The sequence below is a fragment of the Pleurodeles waltl genome, chromosome 11, assembly GCF_031143425.1.
Source record: "Pleurodeles waltl isolate 20211129_DDA chromosome 11, aPleWal1.hap1.20221129, whole genome shotgun sequence".
In the NCBI taxonomy this organism is placed as follows: domain Eukaryota; kingdom Metazoa; phylum Chordata; class Amphibia; order Caudata; family Salamandridae; genus Pleurodeles; species Pleurodeles waltl.
The window spans coordinates 945,347,111-945,365,491 of NC_090450.1; the positions used below are offsets into that span (position 1 = coordinate 945,347,111).

Genomic DNA, 18,381 nt, shown 5'->3' on the forward strand with positions numbered 1-18,381 from the left:
CCCACACATGGATATGGAAATACACCACGCATAGGTACGCATCTGGTCACAATACCTGCCATGCAGGCCTCTGTATTGCCAGCTTTAAGAAGCAGTGACCAGGAAACCACTGCTTACATGTTGCGAATGGAAGGGACTCTGTGGATTCAAAGTCATGGGGTCAAGGTAATGCTAACTTTGTGTGTGGCTTGTGCTGGCTAACTACCCAAAGGCTAATTCATGCAAATGCATCCTACTGGGTTCATCAAGAAAAAAAGTGACTTAGCCAGAAATGTAATGACATTAAGGTGTAGTGGTATGACCTCAAGAAAGTAGGCCTTGACCCTGTTATAATATCTAGTCTTCCACCCTTATCTTTCTGACTTAAGCGCTGATAAGGGTAGGATGTATGAATCAATTCTAACCTGAGACTATATCCACATCCCTGAGGCTGAGCCAGCATAGCATAGAAAAGGTCCTTGCTCGTTGCAGCTATCCCACCTCTTGCAGGCATTTATTCATCGGGGGGTTCTTTGCTGGCTGTTCCACCGACATGTTCTCTTGCTGGGATGTGATTGTTTTCAGCTATTATAAGCACTACTTCGTGGTTTTCTTGGCTGTCGAAGCCTCTTGCTGGTATTTATTTGTTCCTTTCTTACATAGTGCGTTTCTTTGATGGTTGATGAGCTGTCTTTGAATGGTTTAGAGTGATTGGCTGCACTGGTCTAGCCTATTCTTTGTATTTGACTGTAGTCCTTAGCAGATGTGGAGTAGTTCCTTGTTGATCTGCATCTCTTTTTTTGGTCATTGCTGTGGTGTTCTCTCACCTCTAGCTTGTGTTTAGGTGTACCTGCGTCTTACATTGTTTGACTTGCTGCTGCCTTCTGCATAGGTTTGGGACTTTGGTTGTTCTTTGCTGACATAGGCAGACCTCTTCTCGTGGAGCTGTCCTTCTCTGCCGCCGGCGTTTGATGTCGTGGTGAATAGCTTCTTCTGGGCTGCCTTGCCCTCGATGCGGGCCCATTAGTGGTTCGAACAGGATGGGCGTCCCCTGCAATAACATCATGTGGGTGTTTGCCCATTTTCCCAGTTCCACACCTGCTGCACGCGCTGGGCGGCTGTGAACAGGCCCGGGGCGTGGACAGCGGCACGCGATGAGCCACGTCCCAGCGAAGAGAGGGGCCTTTTGGGGACGTGGGGTAGAGAGGGAGCCTGCCAGCCTGCCCTCCGCTCCTAGGGCTTGTTTTGGAAATATATTTGCATTACAGGGTGCCGTGACAGGTCGATGCCTTTTCAAAGGCATGCCTTACCGGTGCCCAGAGGCCCTCCACCTACCAGACCACTGCATAGGAATACTCGTGAAATTGTAGGGCTGTTGTGCGCGGAGAAAGGAGGTGGTACTGAAGTCTGTACCTGACGACACAGAGGTCAGCCTGTCGGAGGCCTAGGTTCCGCGTAAACTGGGCGGCATGATCCCGGGTGAGTGCCCGGCACAGCATGAGAAGTATGTCTCGGGGTAGAGATGTGCACTGATGGGGCAGTCTGTCTCCGGCCTGCGTGTCTGCTCAAAGGAAGCCTGGCTCGCGGCTAGTTAAGTGCACCGAGGCGACAGTCTATCTCAGGGGTGCGTGTGTGCTTAGAAGGGAGTCTACCTGCTGACTGGTTATGTGCATCGACGGGACAGTTTGTCGCAGCGATATAGCTGTGCATTGAAGGGCAGTCAGTCTCCGGCTAGTCATGTGCTGAAGGTGGAGTCTGTCTTTGTGACGGTGACCACCCTGGAGGGATTATGCTGTCTCAGTGCCAGTGATGTGCATTGAAGAGGCAGCCTGTCTCCGGGCCAGCGATGGGCACTTAAGGGGGCAGTCTGTTTCAGTGATGTTCTCTGAAGGGACAGGGTGTCTCAGTGCCAGTGGTGTGCACTGAAGGGGCAGGGTGTCTGTGCTCTGAAGGGACAGGGTGTCTCAGTACCAGTGGTGTGCACTGAAGGGGCAGGGTGTCTGTGCTCTGAAGGGACAGGGTGTCTCAGTACCAGTGATGTGCACTGAAGGGGCGGGATGTCTCAGTGCCAGTGATGTGCACTGAAGGGGCAGGGTGTCTGTGCACTGAAGGGGCAGGGTGTCTCAGTGCTAATTATATGCTCTGAAGGGGCAATCTCACTGCCATTGACGTGCACTCAAGGGGCAGTCTGTCGCACTGGCAGTGACGTGCACCGAAGGAGCAGTCTCTTTCCGGGCTAGTCATGTCCAGTGAAGTGGCAGTCTGTTCCACTGCCAGTGATGTCCAGTGAAGTGGCAGTCTGTCCCACTGCCGGTGATGTGCACTGAAGGTGCATTCAGTCTCCGGGACAGTGAGATACATTGAGGGATTAGGCTGTCTCACTGCCAGTGACGTGCATTGAAGGGGCAGGGTGTCTCCGGGACGGTGATGTACATAGAGGGATTAGGCTGTCTCACTGCCAGTGACGTGCATTGAAGGGGCAGGGTGTCTCTGCGACGGTGATATAGATAGAGGGATTAGGCTGTCCCACTGCCGGTGATGTGCACTGAAGGTGCAGTCAGTCTCCGGGGCGGTGAGATACATAGAGGGGTTAGGCTGTCTCACTCTCAGTGACGTGCCCTGAAGGGGCCGTCTGTCTCCGGGCCGATGCAGTACACAGGGGGTTGGGCTGTCTCGGGGTCGGTGACTTGACTTTAAGAGACAGTCTGCCCCCAGGCTTGTGATGTATATTGAAGGGGCAGCCAGTCTCTAGCCCAGCGATTTATGTAGGGAAGGCCTCGGGTGTGTTCACGGGGGTCTGGGCCGATGAGGGACGGGGAGTCATTTGCGATGCGTTTAACACCAGAGGTAACCCGTGCCGCCGCCATCCAGAGGGGGGGGGTTCACCTGTTGCTCACTCGCCACAGCTCCGGATCCGGGGGCCACTCACTCGCTTGTTTTTCAGGCTTTAGATTTGATGCCCTTTCTGCTCCGTCTCTCCTTTCGCCTCTCGTGCACACCTGCCGGACGGTCTGTTCCAGCGGTGCCCCCTCCTCCCTGCACCGAGGGCCCCCACTCCCACTGGGAATCTCCCCCTAGTGCTTCCCCGGCTCCGTTCCTCTCGCCCTGCCTCCACCCCCACCTCTCTAGCTGTACCTGGTACTCCCACTGCCCCCTCTGTACACTGCCCTCTCCGTTTGCTTATTCTTCTCCGCTCTCTTTATCGCCCCCGCTAGTCTCTTACCCTATACCCACCACACTTCGCAGCTCTCACCACCCCTTTTCCTTGCACTCTTCGGTTGTCCCTCCCCTCTTTGTTTCCTCTGTTGCTGCCCCCCCTCTCTCTTCACTCTCCTCCTCGTCCGCCGCCCCAGGCCTCGGACCCCTTCTCGTGGCTCTGCTTGGATGCACAGGCTCTTCCAGGGCAGTTGGCTCACGGCTCCGAGGTTATAAATAGCCCCCCCAGCCCCACCCCTTGTCCGTCTTTGTACTCTGCGCAGGACTGGCAGGGTTACCGTCTCAGCCCTGCCTTACATCCACAGGACCGTGACACCCCCGCCCCCTCTAAAGCTAAGAGTTGAATCGCGTTTACTTAAAACCACGAGCGCGCGACGGGGGCTGTTGCGTGTCGAGGCGGGAGTGCGCATCTGTCAGGCTGAAGGGTGGTCGAGGGTCTCTTCTCATGTTCACTCCTGGCTTTTGTTTCGACAGCAGGGCCGCGGAGGAGCGTCTCCTGGGACAGGAGCTGAACGAGGTGTCAAGATGAAAGTGCACGGCCTTTGATAGGGGAGGAGACAGGTGGGTGGGTAGTCACTGTTGGGCCTGAAGGCAGGGATCTTCTCTGTTGGGTCTGGAGACGTGGGTCTTCTCTGCTGGGCCTGGAGGCAGGGGTCGTCTCTGCTGGGCCTGGAGGCAGGGGTCGTCTCTGCTGGGCCTGGAGGCAGGGGTCGTCTCTGCTGGGCCTGGAGGCAGGGGTCGTCTCTGCTGGGCCTGGAGGCAGGGGTCGTCTCTGCTGGGCCTGGAGGCAGGGGTCGTCTCTGCTGGGCCTGGAAGCAGGGGTCGTCTCTGCTGAGCCTGGAAGCAGGGGTCGTCTCTGCTGGGCCGGGAGGCAGGGGTCGTCTCTGTTGGGCCGGGAGGCAGGGGTCGTCTCTGTTGGGCCGGGAGGCAGGGGTTGTCCCTGTTGGGCCGGGAGGCAGGGGTCGTCCCTGTTGGGCCGGGAGGCAGGGGTTGTCCCTGTTGGGCCGGGAGGCAGGGGTTGTCCCTGTTGGGCCGGGAGGCAGGGGTTGTCCCTGTTGGGCCGGGAGGCAGGGGTTGTCCCTGTTGGGCCGGGAGGCAGGGGTTGTCCCTGTTGGGCCGGGAGGCAGGGGTTGTCCCTTTTGGGCCGGGAGGCAGGGGTTGTCCCTGTTAGGTGTGAAGCCAGGGGTCGTTTGTCTTGGCCCTCTCTGCAGAGTCACCCTCAAACAATTTGCATTCACCCCTCCTGTTTTCTGAACACCTTTTATGTTGGCTTTTATGGACCTTTGCACTTTATAATTGGTAACGAGTGCTAAAGTGCTTGTGCTCTCCCCCTAACGCATGGCTTTCACCTGATGGGCACATTTAATTTACGTGTAAATCCAGCAAATAAAGTACCAGGGGTCCCCAGGATCTGTAAATTAAATGTTGTTCCTAGGGCCTGTTAATTAAATGCTACTAGTGAGCAGCAGCCCTCATTGTGGCCCCCTAAATGTAGCCTTTTAAAACATGTCTCAAGCCTGCCATTGCAGCCTGTAATGGAGCTGTGCAGAGTTGGGCTACGCGGAGTTCCGCAAGCGGTGGAGTGTGTTAGGTCGCGGTGATTTTAATGCCAGGTGTTTGTCCAGCGCGAACGGCTCCCTGCACTGCGCAAGAGGGCGCTGCTTCTTTTCTGCCGCTCGAGTTGATTTCCTACTCGAGCAGCAGCTACTTCACCCCGAATGGAAGATTTCTCAATGCGAGGGGTCGCAACCATCTGCAACTGCTCACTTTGAGAAAGCTCGCTGGGAGGTGGTCGTGAGTAAGATTTTCCTTGTCTGCACTTGCTAACTCACCATTGACAAGCACGAGCGAAGAAAAAACTCCACTCTGCTCCACTGTGTGTAGTTTTTTGGAACACACTACTCTAAGCGGAGTGGGAAAAACTCCACAAATTCAGCGAGCGGAGTTCACTGCCCACCCCTAGTTTTAAACTGCCATTCAACTTGGCAAAATAAATTTTTTACCAGGTCTAAACCTTCCTTTTGAATACATATGAGCACCCTTAAAGTAGGCCCTAAACAGCCAGCAGGCAGGACCTCTGGAATTAAGCGATTGTGTGGCAGCAGCAATTTTCGTATAAATGTAGATTTGCCATATAATCTGTCATCTGTCACATAATATGCAGATTTGTACAAAAAAATTCTTTATAGGTCAAACGGTTCAAAAGTTACTAAAAATGCAGCGACACGTTTTGTCACACAGTGGAAGGCCCTTTGCAAAGGTTGTCTGGTCACCTTTCTGTAGCTTATTGGCATATGTAGGTGTTAACCTAGTACTAATGAAGTGCAGTCAATGCCCAGACAGTGTTGACGAGTTTCAGAATGAAAAATAATGAGGTAATACTATCACACAATGTGCACACAATTTGGCTTTTCTTAGTGCATACATTTACTTAAATCTGCTGCATAATTTTGCCCTCCTCTGCTGCATAATTCCAGTGGCCCTGCCCATAGGTCAGGGTCCATTGCATTTGAAGAGTAGGACGTGTGTTTTGAAGGTTTACATGTCTTAGTAGGGAAATTTCCTAAATTTGTTTTTCACTACTTGAAGGCCTATCTCTCCCATAGGATAACATTACGTTACCTATTACATTTAATAAGAGCAAACGTTTAATTGGGAGCAGGTAGAAATGTCATGTTGGGCTCAAATTAATTGTAATTTAAATCCTCCTTAGTGGTAAAGTCAGATTTTAGATTGAAATTTTTAAAATGTCACTTTTAGGAAGTTTGTGTTTTCTTGGTCCAAACTTTCTGATGCCTTCTAAGATTTTCCAGCTGACCAGCCTGTTAATTGCTCCCCCACCAGGAATGGGTATTGGGCCTTAACAGAGCACAATAGGATCTGGGTGTAGCTGAGAAGAGGGCCTTCTTGCCAGTATGAGAGTGGCTGAGCTGTCCCCTGCCCACATACATTTTAAAGGCTGCCCCCAGCAGACTCACAAAGAACTTGACACCAGTCTGTTTTCACCCCAGACCCCTTAGAGCGTGTTTAGGGGAAGGAAGGAATTTTCCAGAACCAAATGTGGGGAATGACTAGAAGATTCCCCCACTTCAAAGGCTGGCACCAGCTATAAATATTGGACCCTCAGACCAACTCTTCAGTACACTTCTTGATCCGTGGACTTTATACAAGGAGGAATGCCTTGTTCTCCCAGATCATTACTTTGCTGCTTGAGTCCTGTCTTGTTCACTAGAAGACTGCTGTGCTGCCTGAGGCCTGGTTCTTTAGAGGAGTGCCCTGGTACTTGAAGCCTGCCCTGCACTATGAGAAGGAAGACTGGTCCAGCTCCCTTAATTTCAGGCTAACCAGAGTGACTCCAAGAGTCAGTTGGCTGACTTCCTGTTCTGAGCTGCAGGGAGACAACAAGCTCTAGCGGCCTCTCTGCAACTGCCCAGCGGACCTTTTGCAGCTTGCCCCACCTGGAACTGCAGCTGGACATACCTGAGCCTTAGTGGCCTCTGCTGGAGTGAGTTCCTGTTCTCCACTGTGAATCCTTACATCTTGAACTCTGCACACTGGGCTTTGAGAAGGTAACTCTTTTAGCAGGGCTAATCTGGTCCCTGTATCCAATACTTGCACAATAGAGGTTGGCCTGAACTAGTGACTTTCTCCCGGTCTAGAGTGACCCACAGTTGGTACTCTGCTTCTTGACACTATTTTTACTTAAACCTTTAAAATTGTGTATCTATGGTTCTACTGATTTTTGTTGTTTTGATCTCAAATTATTAAAGTGTATTCTATATTTCGAAATTGGTGATGGATATCTTTTGTATTGTGTTTTGACATTATTACTGTTTGTGTGCTGCATAAATATTTATCACAGTGCCTCTAAGTTAAGCCCAACTGTTTTTTGCCAGGCTACCAGAGGGTAAAGTACAGGTTAATTTAGTGACTTTTGTGGTTCACCCTGACAAGGATTGTGGTTGTTGCTTGAGAAGGGTTTCACCCCCTAAATCAAGCACTCAATTTCCAACAGGGGTTTTCTCTGTTAGGTGTGGAGGCAGGACTATTCTCTGTTGGGTGTGGAGGCAAGGGTATTCTCTGTTGGACTTGGAGGCAGCAGTATTCTCAGATGGATGTGGAGGCAGCAGCATTCTCTCTTGGGCATGAAGACAGCTTTATTCTCTGTTGGGTGTGGAGGCAGTGGTATTCTGTGCTGGGTGTGGTGGCAGCGGTATTCTCTGTTTGGCATGGAGACAAGGGGTATTCTCTGTTGGGGTGAGGCAAAGGTATCTCTGTTGCGCATGGAGGCAGTGATATTGTCAGATGGGTGCATAGGCAGCAGTATTCTCCGGATGACTGTGGAGACAGGAGTATTCTCGAACGGCTGTGAAAACCAGTATTCTTGGAGGGGTATGGAAGAAGTAACATTTTCTGCTGGGTGAGGAGGCAGAGGTATTACCTGAACGGTCTGGAGGCAGGGGTATTCTCTGAAGGGTGTGGAGCCAGGGTTATACTTTGTGGACGTGAAGGCAGAAGCATCCTCTGACGGGAGTGGAGACAGGTGGATTCTTTGAGGAGTGTGGAGGCTGAGGAGTTCTTTTGAGGGTTCTTTGAGGGGTGGAGAGTCAGGAGTATTCTCTGAGGGGAGTGGAGTAAGGGGTATTTTCTGGTAGGTGCAGAGGCAGAGATATTCTCCATTGGGTTTGGAGGCAGGGATACTCTTAGTTGGGCATGAAGGCACCAGATTTCCCGGTGAGTGTGGAGGATGTAGACTGTTATGATAGGTGTGGATGAAGAGGTAGTCTCTAATGGGTGTGGAAGCAGGAGTATTATTTGGTTTCTGAGTAGGGGAATGTCCTCTGATGGTCAGAGACTGGCAAACATAACCTCATGGTAAAGGTATCCTCTGTTGGGTGTTGAGGCTCGTTCAGATATGTTTTGATGGACTTTAAACTCCTCAGTTGGCTATCACAGCTGTGTTGCAGTAGTATCTCATCTAAAGAATCCGTATTTCCCAGAATCAGGATTTCCCAGGGGTGATTTGGTGGATGACGCTCCTTGTTTGAAGTTGATGTACACTTTCATTAGAGTTACTCTGAGGAAGGGGAGCATTTCTGAAGCACGTCATGACTGTCAAACACATCTTCTAATGGATTTTAGGCAGATGGAGACAAACCTTTACAGATGCTAATTTGTGTACATGCCCTCTAATGGGCATTGCATTGTGGGTGCGTCCACGGATGTGTGTCAGAGTGACGGCAGAATTAGATTAGTGTTGGGTTCATTTTTAGTCACGGATGGGAGTCAAAGCCGAGGGTTCTCTGAGAGGTATCAGGTAGTGAGGTTCTCTCATGGATGTTGAAAGAATGCCACCATCTGCTGAATATCGAGATAGGTATGTCTTCTGATGGGTGTTGAGGCAGATGTGCCTTCTGATGGGCGTCACAGTGTTGGAAAGTAGGGCAGTCAAAATTAGGAAACACACAGAAACCCGGAAGACAGTCGCACCTTCTGGGATCGAAATCTGACCCTCAAGGAAGTAAGGCACTGTAGCACAAATAACATTGGGCCGTATGTCTAATGTTATTGATTGAGAGTGGTTTGGGTGACCCGATCTGTATACAGGAACTCTTTGGTCTCATGCCTTGCTCTGTGGATTTGTTAACCAATGTCCAGTGAATGGGCAAAGGTGCCAGGCACAATGTTACAGAATTAGGTGTGCTCTGCTACCTTTGTCCGTTTACATTGGTTTCTCGGTGAACTGGGTGTAAAATTCAAAACTCAGTGGGTCTGAGGCTAGGGGGCTGAGTCTACATAGAACTGTCTCAAAAGTAAAGTCTTCCAAAACCTATCACTTGAAAAAAACAGGGATCCTCCCTAAGTTGGTAGATGTTTTTTTTAGCGCATTTCTGTTTTTCATAAGTTGAGTCTGTTTACAGTTAATATGACCTTGATGGGTCTGGAGGTTGGTGTCTGCTGCCACTGAACATAGTACAGGGAAAATCAGTTAAGGTCCAAACACGACTTGGGTTTAAAGCTGGTGCAAGGAGACCACTAGGGTAGGGTTTTGGCTAGAATTTAGAGTGTGTCTCAGAGCGCTTCCCGACAAACAGTTGAGATTTTCGGTTGGCAGGGTGCTCTCAGGATCCACAGATCAGCATTTGGCACTTGGGAAATGGACTTCGGAGTTAAAGTACAGTTGCTAATTCAAGCCCAAAAGCTCTGGAATTGCAAGGACACCAAGGATTGTCCCAGTAGTTATTAAATGAGTTTGACCAGCTTCAGCCAACAGGATAGCACTCTTAAGATCTAGGTTGACTATCTCTGTATCCCCATTGAGCTGGACATGGGCACATGCAGCCACTTACAGACTCCGACTTTACGGTCTGGGTTGGGAATGATGAAGGCTTACCACACGTGCAGGCCTAGAATTCTAACTTTCGGTCTTTGATGCCCAGATGTTCTTGCGTCACTTTCTGTGAATTGTGTTGCAAGGTCTTTGTTTCTGCTTTCCATTTCACTTCCTTGAAGTAACCGACTTGGGTTTCAGGTTTTTGGCCCTTGTTCCTCGATTTGTGTAGATGAGAGGCTGTTCCTTTCCCAGAGTCAGCTTCTCGTTCTTAGCAGCAGGATGGCTTCTTCCAGCACCCAAGACTTGGTCATGACTTTGATAAGGTACTGCAACACAGGCCTCTCCTTGATGAATATTTCCCTCAGTTGGTGTGACTAAGGCTTTTCTTGAAGTCAGACAGTATACAAGTTACTGGATCGGGGTTGGTTAAGTGTTTATCCTCCTTTGGTGTCCATGATGCCAAGTCAGGGCTAAGCAAAAGGCAAACTACCTTTACATTTAAACACTCCTCCAGTTCAGAAAGAGTGCACGCTAACAGGCTTTCACACTTCCCTCTGCACTTTTGTCGATCAGAGGAATGGAACTGGCACCAAATGGTCATGTGAATTACCCTTAGAGAGGATCAGTGCTCTCTTTGCCTAGGTCTCCTGGTTGTCATGTGGTGGGAAGGTCCGGTACTAGGCAAATATTTGATTGCCAGCAACAGGTTGTGAACTGTACCACTTACCCATATCCATGGGATCTGAGGAACCAAGCATGAGAAAACACATTTTCACTGTATCCTATCAATGGCGGACAACCTGCCTTGAAGGGGAACACATATTTTGTACAGCTTTCACCTTATTCACTGGAGAACGCCCTTCATCTCGAACCTAGTCTCCCAGTGTCACAGTGCCTGAAAGTTATACAGAGCATACAGTACACCCCTAAAGGTGCCAGGAAGGAAGGAATCCAGTTAAGCAAACTGGTGGCACTTTTACTTCTCTTGCCTTTGGTAATAGGCAATAAGAGGTGTGCCACTGATCAATGATGAAGGGCAATAGTCACGCTCACCTAGGCATAGAATTACAATTTAAGTGCACCACATGGCGAGCACTGTCTTGTGCTCTGCTGTTGAATATAATAAAAGAAATGCCAGAAGCGTACAAAAGATCTTGCAGATTGTTGCCTTCCTTGTGGTGGAGAGTTACAGGAAAGAGTAGCAAAAATCAAACAGCCACGTAGTGGCACGGTTTCCTTAACAGGTGGAGACTTTCATTCCCTGTATTGGCGACATGTGCAGATTTTAACTTTGAAATGTTTATATAGTTTTTATTGGGGAGTTAGCTTTACATTTATGTTGGTACGATGGGTTGCTGTCTACGGCTGTTGTGCCCTCGGATTTATATTGTGGGTGGCAGCCTCTTCATATAAGCATTTAGGCAGAGATTGCCTTCTGGGCTGTGTTGAAGTAGAGATGCCCCTTACCTAACTTTTATTGAACGACCTGTATTGCTTGTGAAGGTGAGTGATTCCTTCAGTGTATTGCTTGTGGAGGTGAGTGATTCCTTCAGTGGTTGTCAAAGCAGTGAAACACAAGTTGATGTTTAAGACGTTCTCCAAAGGTTATAAAGGCAAGAGCATTCTTTGGTGTTCAGGCAAGTTACTCCTCTGGTGGACACAGAGGAAGTGGAGAAGATCTTCCAGCGGTGTCCTGGAAGTGTCTTTATTCAACAGGTCTTTTGACGGGGTGCACCTACTTTTTCTGATGGATGCAGAGTGATCAGTGGTTTAAGTTCTCCAGCCGATGTTAAGGTAGGTGAACTTGTTAAGACAAAGTCACGTAAACTTTGTTGGATGCAGGCGAGGTATGCCCATGGCTGAGAGAGGGAGGTAATATCTCCCAAAGGGTTCAAAGGTGGAGGGTCCTATGTCGGAGAGCTGTTATGGTGTGTTAACAGTATGGTTTTTACCAATGGGTTCGTTGGCAGTAAAGCTCTTCCCAGTGGGTGTTGGGAGGAGGCCTTCTTATTGGGTTTAATGCGGAGCACATCTTCAAGACAAAGCCTTTTCATGAATGCAGAGCCATTGGAAGTCTAGTATTGGTGGTGAGGCAATGGATGTCTTCTCAGTGGCCTAATGACAGAGGTGGTCTTGCTAGCGGGTGAAGTGGCAGTAAAGGTTTTTAAAGGCAAAGTTATGTGATGGGGTTGTAGGTAGTGGACCCATCTGTAGGTACAGTCTTCCATTGGGTGTAGCACTGGTGGAGGGGGTATCCGTTGGGTATGCTAACAGTTGAATTATGTGGAAGGGTGTAAAAGCAGTGGAGGCCTTCAGAAGGGTGTGGAAGAGGGGGTATTCTGATCATTGTGGGTGTCATCCGATGTTTTCAAAGAAAGGGTTGATGAGGGAATAGTGAGATTAAGGTGGTTTGGCAGATACGGGGAATTGTGAGATTAAGGGGATGTGTCCGATGTGTGCAAAAAGACCAAGAAATTGCATGTCATACAACTGCTTAGTATGTGTTGTGTAAAAGGACCTTTATGGAATGTGCGCACCTGGGAAAGTCAGATTAATGCATTTCTATACGCAGAAGAGTGAGATCAGAAGCTGTAGAACTGGAAGTGAATTGGTTAACGTGAGTGACTGGTGCACCCTAGACAATTAATTGAACTCTGAGACCTTGTGGTAGAATTTAGGTAACTCAAAAAGATTGTCAATTCTCTGCCTTTCCCTGGAGAAGATCAGGCAGTACAATAGGCACAAGGAAGTGGATCATTGTTGGTCTAACCAGCTGTTAAAAGTAAGTTGTGAAATTCTTGTGCATTCCTCAGCCACTATAATTTATCCAGTTTTGGAGGCCACATATCAAAAAGGAAGCAATTTAGTGAAAAGACTCAAGAGTCGGGAGGTAGTATAAAAATATAGCCCTTTGCCTAGGTGTTTCTGGTGATTTCTAGTATGTTTCCCAAAGGGAAGATGAAGATTTGAATACAATGGTTCGTTCATATTATGCCTGTCGCTGCGGTTAGCCTTGCTCTTTCTTAGTTTGGCCTACAAAGAAACAAAGAAGGCGTTTCTCAAGTTGTTAATTTTACCATTTAATGGAGAGCCCAGTGATGACGCAACTAGATTGTCATTTGACTCAGCAGTACACTGCAGTATAGTTGGTATGCACTCCCTCGGTTTGATTGCTACAGAGACCTGAGGCACAACTTGTTTTTGAGCGAAAGCATCTTTGAAGCCTTCTTACCGACACCACCCTAGCGGCAAACTCCCTCTGTTTTACCTTGAAACTCTACCCATCTTAATAACAGGACTCCAAGCAAGATTATCTGAAAAATAGATCTTTATTTGCGTAGCATCACGTAAGCTGAAGTATAACGAAAAGTCAGCGGGAAATGTTAAGGTGGAGTAGCATGAAAAAAAACAGCGAAGTAATAAAATGTACTGAATAACTTCTAATAAAACATTATAGAACTGAGTTGTTGAAATGAGGTACTGGGGCTGTAAACTCATCACCTTGGTAACCAGGGAGGGACCACATGTGGAAGTTGGATTTCTTGGAAACGTAGTCAAACTTGGTTGTTATTTAAAACAATAGTGAACCCTGGTTTTCAGAGAGGGTTTATGGTCAAGTGGGGAAGTTTTTCTCAATACCCACTGGGTCATAGGAATGCATTGTTTGCAGATTTGTCTCTAGGCTCTATCTTTCAAGTGAGCTCCTGTTGCTACAGTGTGTACCCCTATGCTAATGCTGCTGATGGTCTAGCCCAGAACTCCATCTGTTGCTGCCCTTTCCCTGAGAAGTAGTTATTGCAGGTTCAGACCATTGGCTCCTGCTGCTTACTGCAGGTCTGTGCTAGAGTTCCTTTTACTGCAGGTGTTACCCCTAAGCTTCCTTTACTCTGGGGTGTAACCTTCAGCTCCTACTGCTGCAGGTCTGTGCCCCTAACATTCCATTACTGTGCAGTGTACCCCTGGGCTCCCACCACTGCAGCTCTATGGCTAAGCTTCCTTTGCTATTGAGTATAACCCTCAGCTCCCAATGCTGCTGGCTAAGTCAGAGTTCCTTTTACTGCAGGTCTGCACTCAAGCTTCTTTGACTGTGGAGTGTACCCCTCAGCTCCTAATGCTACAGGTCTATGACAGAGTCCTTTTTACCGATGGTCTAACCCTACTGGCGCTCAGGGGTACTGCTCACCAATCTTCCGGATCCTGTCTGATGCCTGGGAGAATTCGAAGTTAAGGAATCTGCAACTAGAGATTGTCTCTACCAGATAATGTGTTATAGAAGGTAGGTAACTTGTTCATTAAGCCTACTTATATAGCACACTGAACACCCAGGAGGGTATCCAGGTGCTGGCAGATAAGTGGGCTGTATCTCCCCAGGGAGTGGTTACTTGAAGAGCCAGGTCTTCAGTTTCTGCCGGAACCTGAGAAGTGAATAGGAGGCTCTGATCTGCTGCGGCAGGTTGTTCCAGACTTTGGGGTCCATATGAGAGAAAGCGTGGCCACCTGTTCTCTTCTTGTGTATGCTGGGTAGCTGTGCTAGTGAGAGTCCTGCTGATCAGAGGTGTTTGGTGTGGTGGTGGAACTGTCTGCGGCTATTGAGGTAGATGATGCCTATGTTGTGAAATGCATTGTATGTGCATGTGAGCCTTTTGAATTGAATGCGATGGGGAGCCGGTGCAGTGCTTTGAGGTGAGAGGAGATGTGGGTGTGGCAAGGTTGGTTGAGGACGAGTCTTGCTGTGGTGTTCTGGACAGTTTGGAGCCTGCTCCATTGTTTGGTGCTCCCCGTGTAGTGTGTGTTGCCATAGTCAAATCTGCTGATAAGGGCCTGTTTTACTATTTTCAAGATGTTTTCTGGGAGCCACTTGAAGATTTCCAACAGCATCCTCATGGTGTGGAAGCAGGTAGAGATCACTGTGTTAATTTGGGCTGAGTTGTCGAGTTTGTCATTGAGGACATTTCCTAGATTCCTGGCGTGAGCGACGGGGACTGGTTTGAGTCAGAGGTCTGCTGGCCACCAGATGGAGTCTAAAGCTGAGGTCCTCCTTCCAAAGGTCTCCGCTTCGGTCTTTTCTGTATTTAGCTTTGACAGTTGGATCTCACAGCGGACATGCATCTGTCAGTTGTTTTTGGTTGTGGGGGTATTGTCCAACAAGGGGGGGTATCAATTGACTGTCTTCTGCCTAAGACAAAATGTTGCTGCTAAGTGAACTGATAATGTCTGCCAGTGGGGTCATGTGGATGTGAATAAGGTCGGGTTGAGAGAAGACCCTTAAGCGACTTTGCGAATGAGGTTCCTGGCTTCCAACTTGTCTGGTGGCAGGCTGAATCCTTGTATTTTTCCTGTAAGGAAAGAGCAGATCCAGTTGAGGTCCCTGGATACCCACTTCATTAATTTTTCTGATGAGGGTAGATTTGGGAGACTGTGTTGAAGGCTGCGGAGAAGTCCAGCAGGATGAGGGCTGCTGTTTCTCCTCAGTCAAGGATTATCCTAATGCCATCGGTTGCTGCGATGAAGGCTGTTTTGGTGCTGTGGTTGGCTCTAAAGCCTGATTTTGTGATGTCCAGGAGCTGGTGATTTTTGAGGTTGTGGATCAGAGCCAGCCACAGCACTGAAACAGCCCTTAGTAAATTTCTCTATTACCTTGTCTGGGTAAGGAAGGAGGGAGATCGGGTGGTAGTTAGCTAGCAGGGCACGTTTAACTGAGAGCTTTTTCAGTCGTATGTTTAATGCTGCATGTTTCCAGATTTCAGGGATTGCTGCCGTGGTAAGGGAGAAGTTGAGGATGTGGGTAAGAATTTAGTTGATTGGAGAGGCATCCATATTGAAGATGCGGTGGGAACATGGCTCTGTTCGGTCCCAGAGTATATGGATCTCATGATGTTGGCAGGTCCTTCCATGGTGACTGTTTTCCAAGTTGTCAGGGTGTTTCTGAGGTCTTCGATAGGGGAGGCTGGCGACAAGTTTGGCGCATAAGTCTTGCAAAGGGGTGGTGCTGCTTTGGTGATCATGAAGATCTCTTTGTATTTGTTGATGCTGTTTTCTGTGCGTTCTGCTAGTGCCGTCTTTTTGCTTTTTTCTGCTCTGCTGATGGTAGCATCACTGCCTGCTTTGACGGTGTCTTTTTCTGATTCTTTTCGATGTAGTCTCCACCTTCTATCTAATTGCCTGCAAGGTTGTTTTGTTGCTCGTACTTCATCTGTGTACAAACTTGTTTGTTTTGTGGTTCGGGGCTTGTCAGGGCGCATGGTCTGTAATCCATTTATCGAGTTGCTGGATGTCGCAGTCCAGGTTGTCTGTGGGGTTGGGCTGGCCGGTACGCAGGGTGTGGGACTCATTGTGGTTTTGCGAGTCTACTCTAGTTATGTCTAGTCTGTCTCACGGTGGCAAGTTTGGTTTGGCAAGGAAAGTTGATTTGGAAATGGACGATGGTATGGTCGGTCCAAGTGAGAGGCATGGTTGCTGTGATTTTTATTTTCTTGAAGGTTGTGAAGAGCGGGTAAAGGGTGTGTCCTGCAGCGTGTTAGTCCGGTGACGTGTTTAGCTTGTCCTAGATTTCCAAGACTTTCGTAAAATGCAGTAGCACTAGGATTGTTGTGGTTCTCCAGTTGGAAATTCAGGTTTCCAAGCAGGATGTAGGCTTTGTATTAGATGGTAGGAAGGGCAACACAGTCTGTGACGTTGTCGGTGAAGCTAGCTCCAGTTCCCGGCAGGCGATAGATAAGGGTTCCATTCAGGCTGAAGATTGGCATGATTTTCAGTTTAAAGTGTAAGTAGTTCATGTAGATGGTGGTGTTCTCGTGGATGGGGTGCAGTTGATTGATTCTTTGTAGATGATCGTGATGCCTCCTCCTGGTTTATGTTGGCAAGCCTGCTATGTGATCTTGTATGCTTCAGAGGCAGCTGTGGTAATGGCGGGTGCCATCTTGGCGGTCAGCCAGATTTCCTTGAGGAATAGGATGTCCGGGAGTTGGTTGCTCAGTATGCCCTAGATTTTCATGGTGTTTGCTGAGTGAGTGGATGTTGAGGAGCATACATGTTAATTGTTGTTTTCTGGCGGGTTTCAGGGTTTTGTTGCATGTGGAGTGTGTGAGTAATGGTGTTGATAGGTGTGTTTTTGCACACAAAGCGACAATGGGTGCAAATGAAGGCTCTGTCTGCTGTGGGGCAGCAGCAGCAGTGTGTGTGGAGGGGTGTCCCAGGTTGAGAGCCCAGAGGGGGAGGCGGCGGAGTACCATTGGGATGCGGTTGGGCCAGGGTTTGTGATGCTGGGTGCAGTCTGGGCACAGATGGGCTTGCCTTTGCTGCGGCGGCAGAGCAGCCGCTGTTAAGCACGCCCTGGGAAGGAGGAGCAGCACAGGGGGTGGTGACAGGTGCTTGTTGGGAATGTAAGAAGGACAACTAAGAAGCAGGAGGAGGAGGTAGGGGTTGCAGGAGGTGGGAAAGAAATGCGGGAAAGGGCAGCAGAGAGTAGAAAAAGAGGCAAAAGGACAGAAAAATGGTAAGTAGAAAGCCACAAAAGGATGTGTTTGAATGGAAACACTGGCAATACAGGGAAAAGGCCATAACAGAGGAAACAGATCGAAGCAGAGCAAACAGCAAAAACAGAGTGATGCACAGGGAATGAAACAGATAAAAAGGGCATAAAACAATGATGGAGAAGCAAGGAATGAAAGAGGCAAAAATTACCATGAAAGAAACAGGACAAAGGAGCAAGATGACAGGAGATCAGAGAAACAACCGTTGTACGAGTGAGAGAGGAGCATGAGGCTGCAGCATGAGGAGCATGATGGCAAGGACTGGTGGAAGGCCTGGTCCAGGTACATCTAGGAGGCAGGGCATAGGCACATGCTTAATGGTAGGTCCACGCTGCAGCTGCCATTACATAGGTCCTCGAAGGGGGAGGAGCATGGGGGCAGTGGGCGGGGCTTGTCAGTGACTGCTTCTCTGGTACTGGTGTTTGTGATATATGCCCCAGGCCCTTGAGTACTATTGCACTACTTATTTAGTGCCGGAGATTCCTGTTTGTGTCTTGTGTCTCCGAATGACTGTGTGCTCAAGCAGTCATTGCTTACTGTAGGAGGTGATGAGCGTTTAAAACAAGATACCATATGACACAAAGTAATGATTCAGTAACGATTTATGCCCTTTCATAGTTCTCCTTAAAAGGACATAGTTCTTTGTGCACAATATCAATATGCAGACAAATAAATCTAGACACGAGAACAAGACTCCAAACATTTCTAAAGTGATATAGTTTGGAACATGGAATTCTCGTATACTGTGAGACAGAGATCGTTGCTTCTGGTAATCTCAGAATAACTTTGGCTGTTAACATTTCCCATGTGGAAAAACTATTCAGTGATGAAAGGTGTCATATAGAATGCTACAAGTACAGGATATGTCTGTTGTTTGTCTTTATTTCTCAGCAGCCTTGGCTACAGAGGAGATTCAACCCCATTGGCTTGGGCCCTAGTGGCTGAGAAGCAGCCAGAAATCTTACAAAGCCCAATAACCAACCACTCATGTTAACTGAGATTCCTAGCCATAACATGTGATAGTGCAGTGAGTGAGGTTATTGGGAATCAGCGCATAGCTGATGTGGGGCCACGGAGCACAGTTCTTGGGTATTCTGTTTAAGTCACCAGATACTGCTGAACTGGTCTCGATTGTTAGTGTTCTATTAAGGGAGATAATGGTGCTGGAAAAGGGTTAAGAAAACAAAATAAAGTTCCCAGGGGTATCAAAATTTAGGGACCAGATTGTCTTAAGTGAATAGTCTAGGTTTTGTGTGTGGAGGCACCCACAGTCATGTAACACCCCCTGTACACACTAGTTCCCATTTGCAAATGGGATAA

The 18,381-nt window shown here is 48.5% G+C and overlaps 1 protein-coding gene across 1 annotated transcript in view; it reads left to right on the forward strand.

Annotated features, from left to right (window-relative positions):
- BCR (BCR activator of RhoGEF and GTPase) overlaps positions 1 to 18,381 on the forward strand; it is a 356,931-nt gene that overhangs the window by 97,302 nt on the left and 241,248 nt on the right. The window lies entirely within an intron of this gene.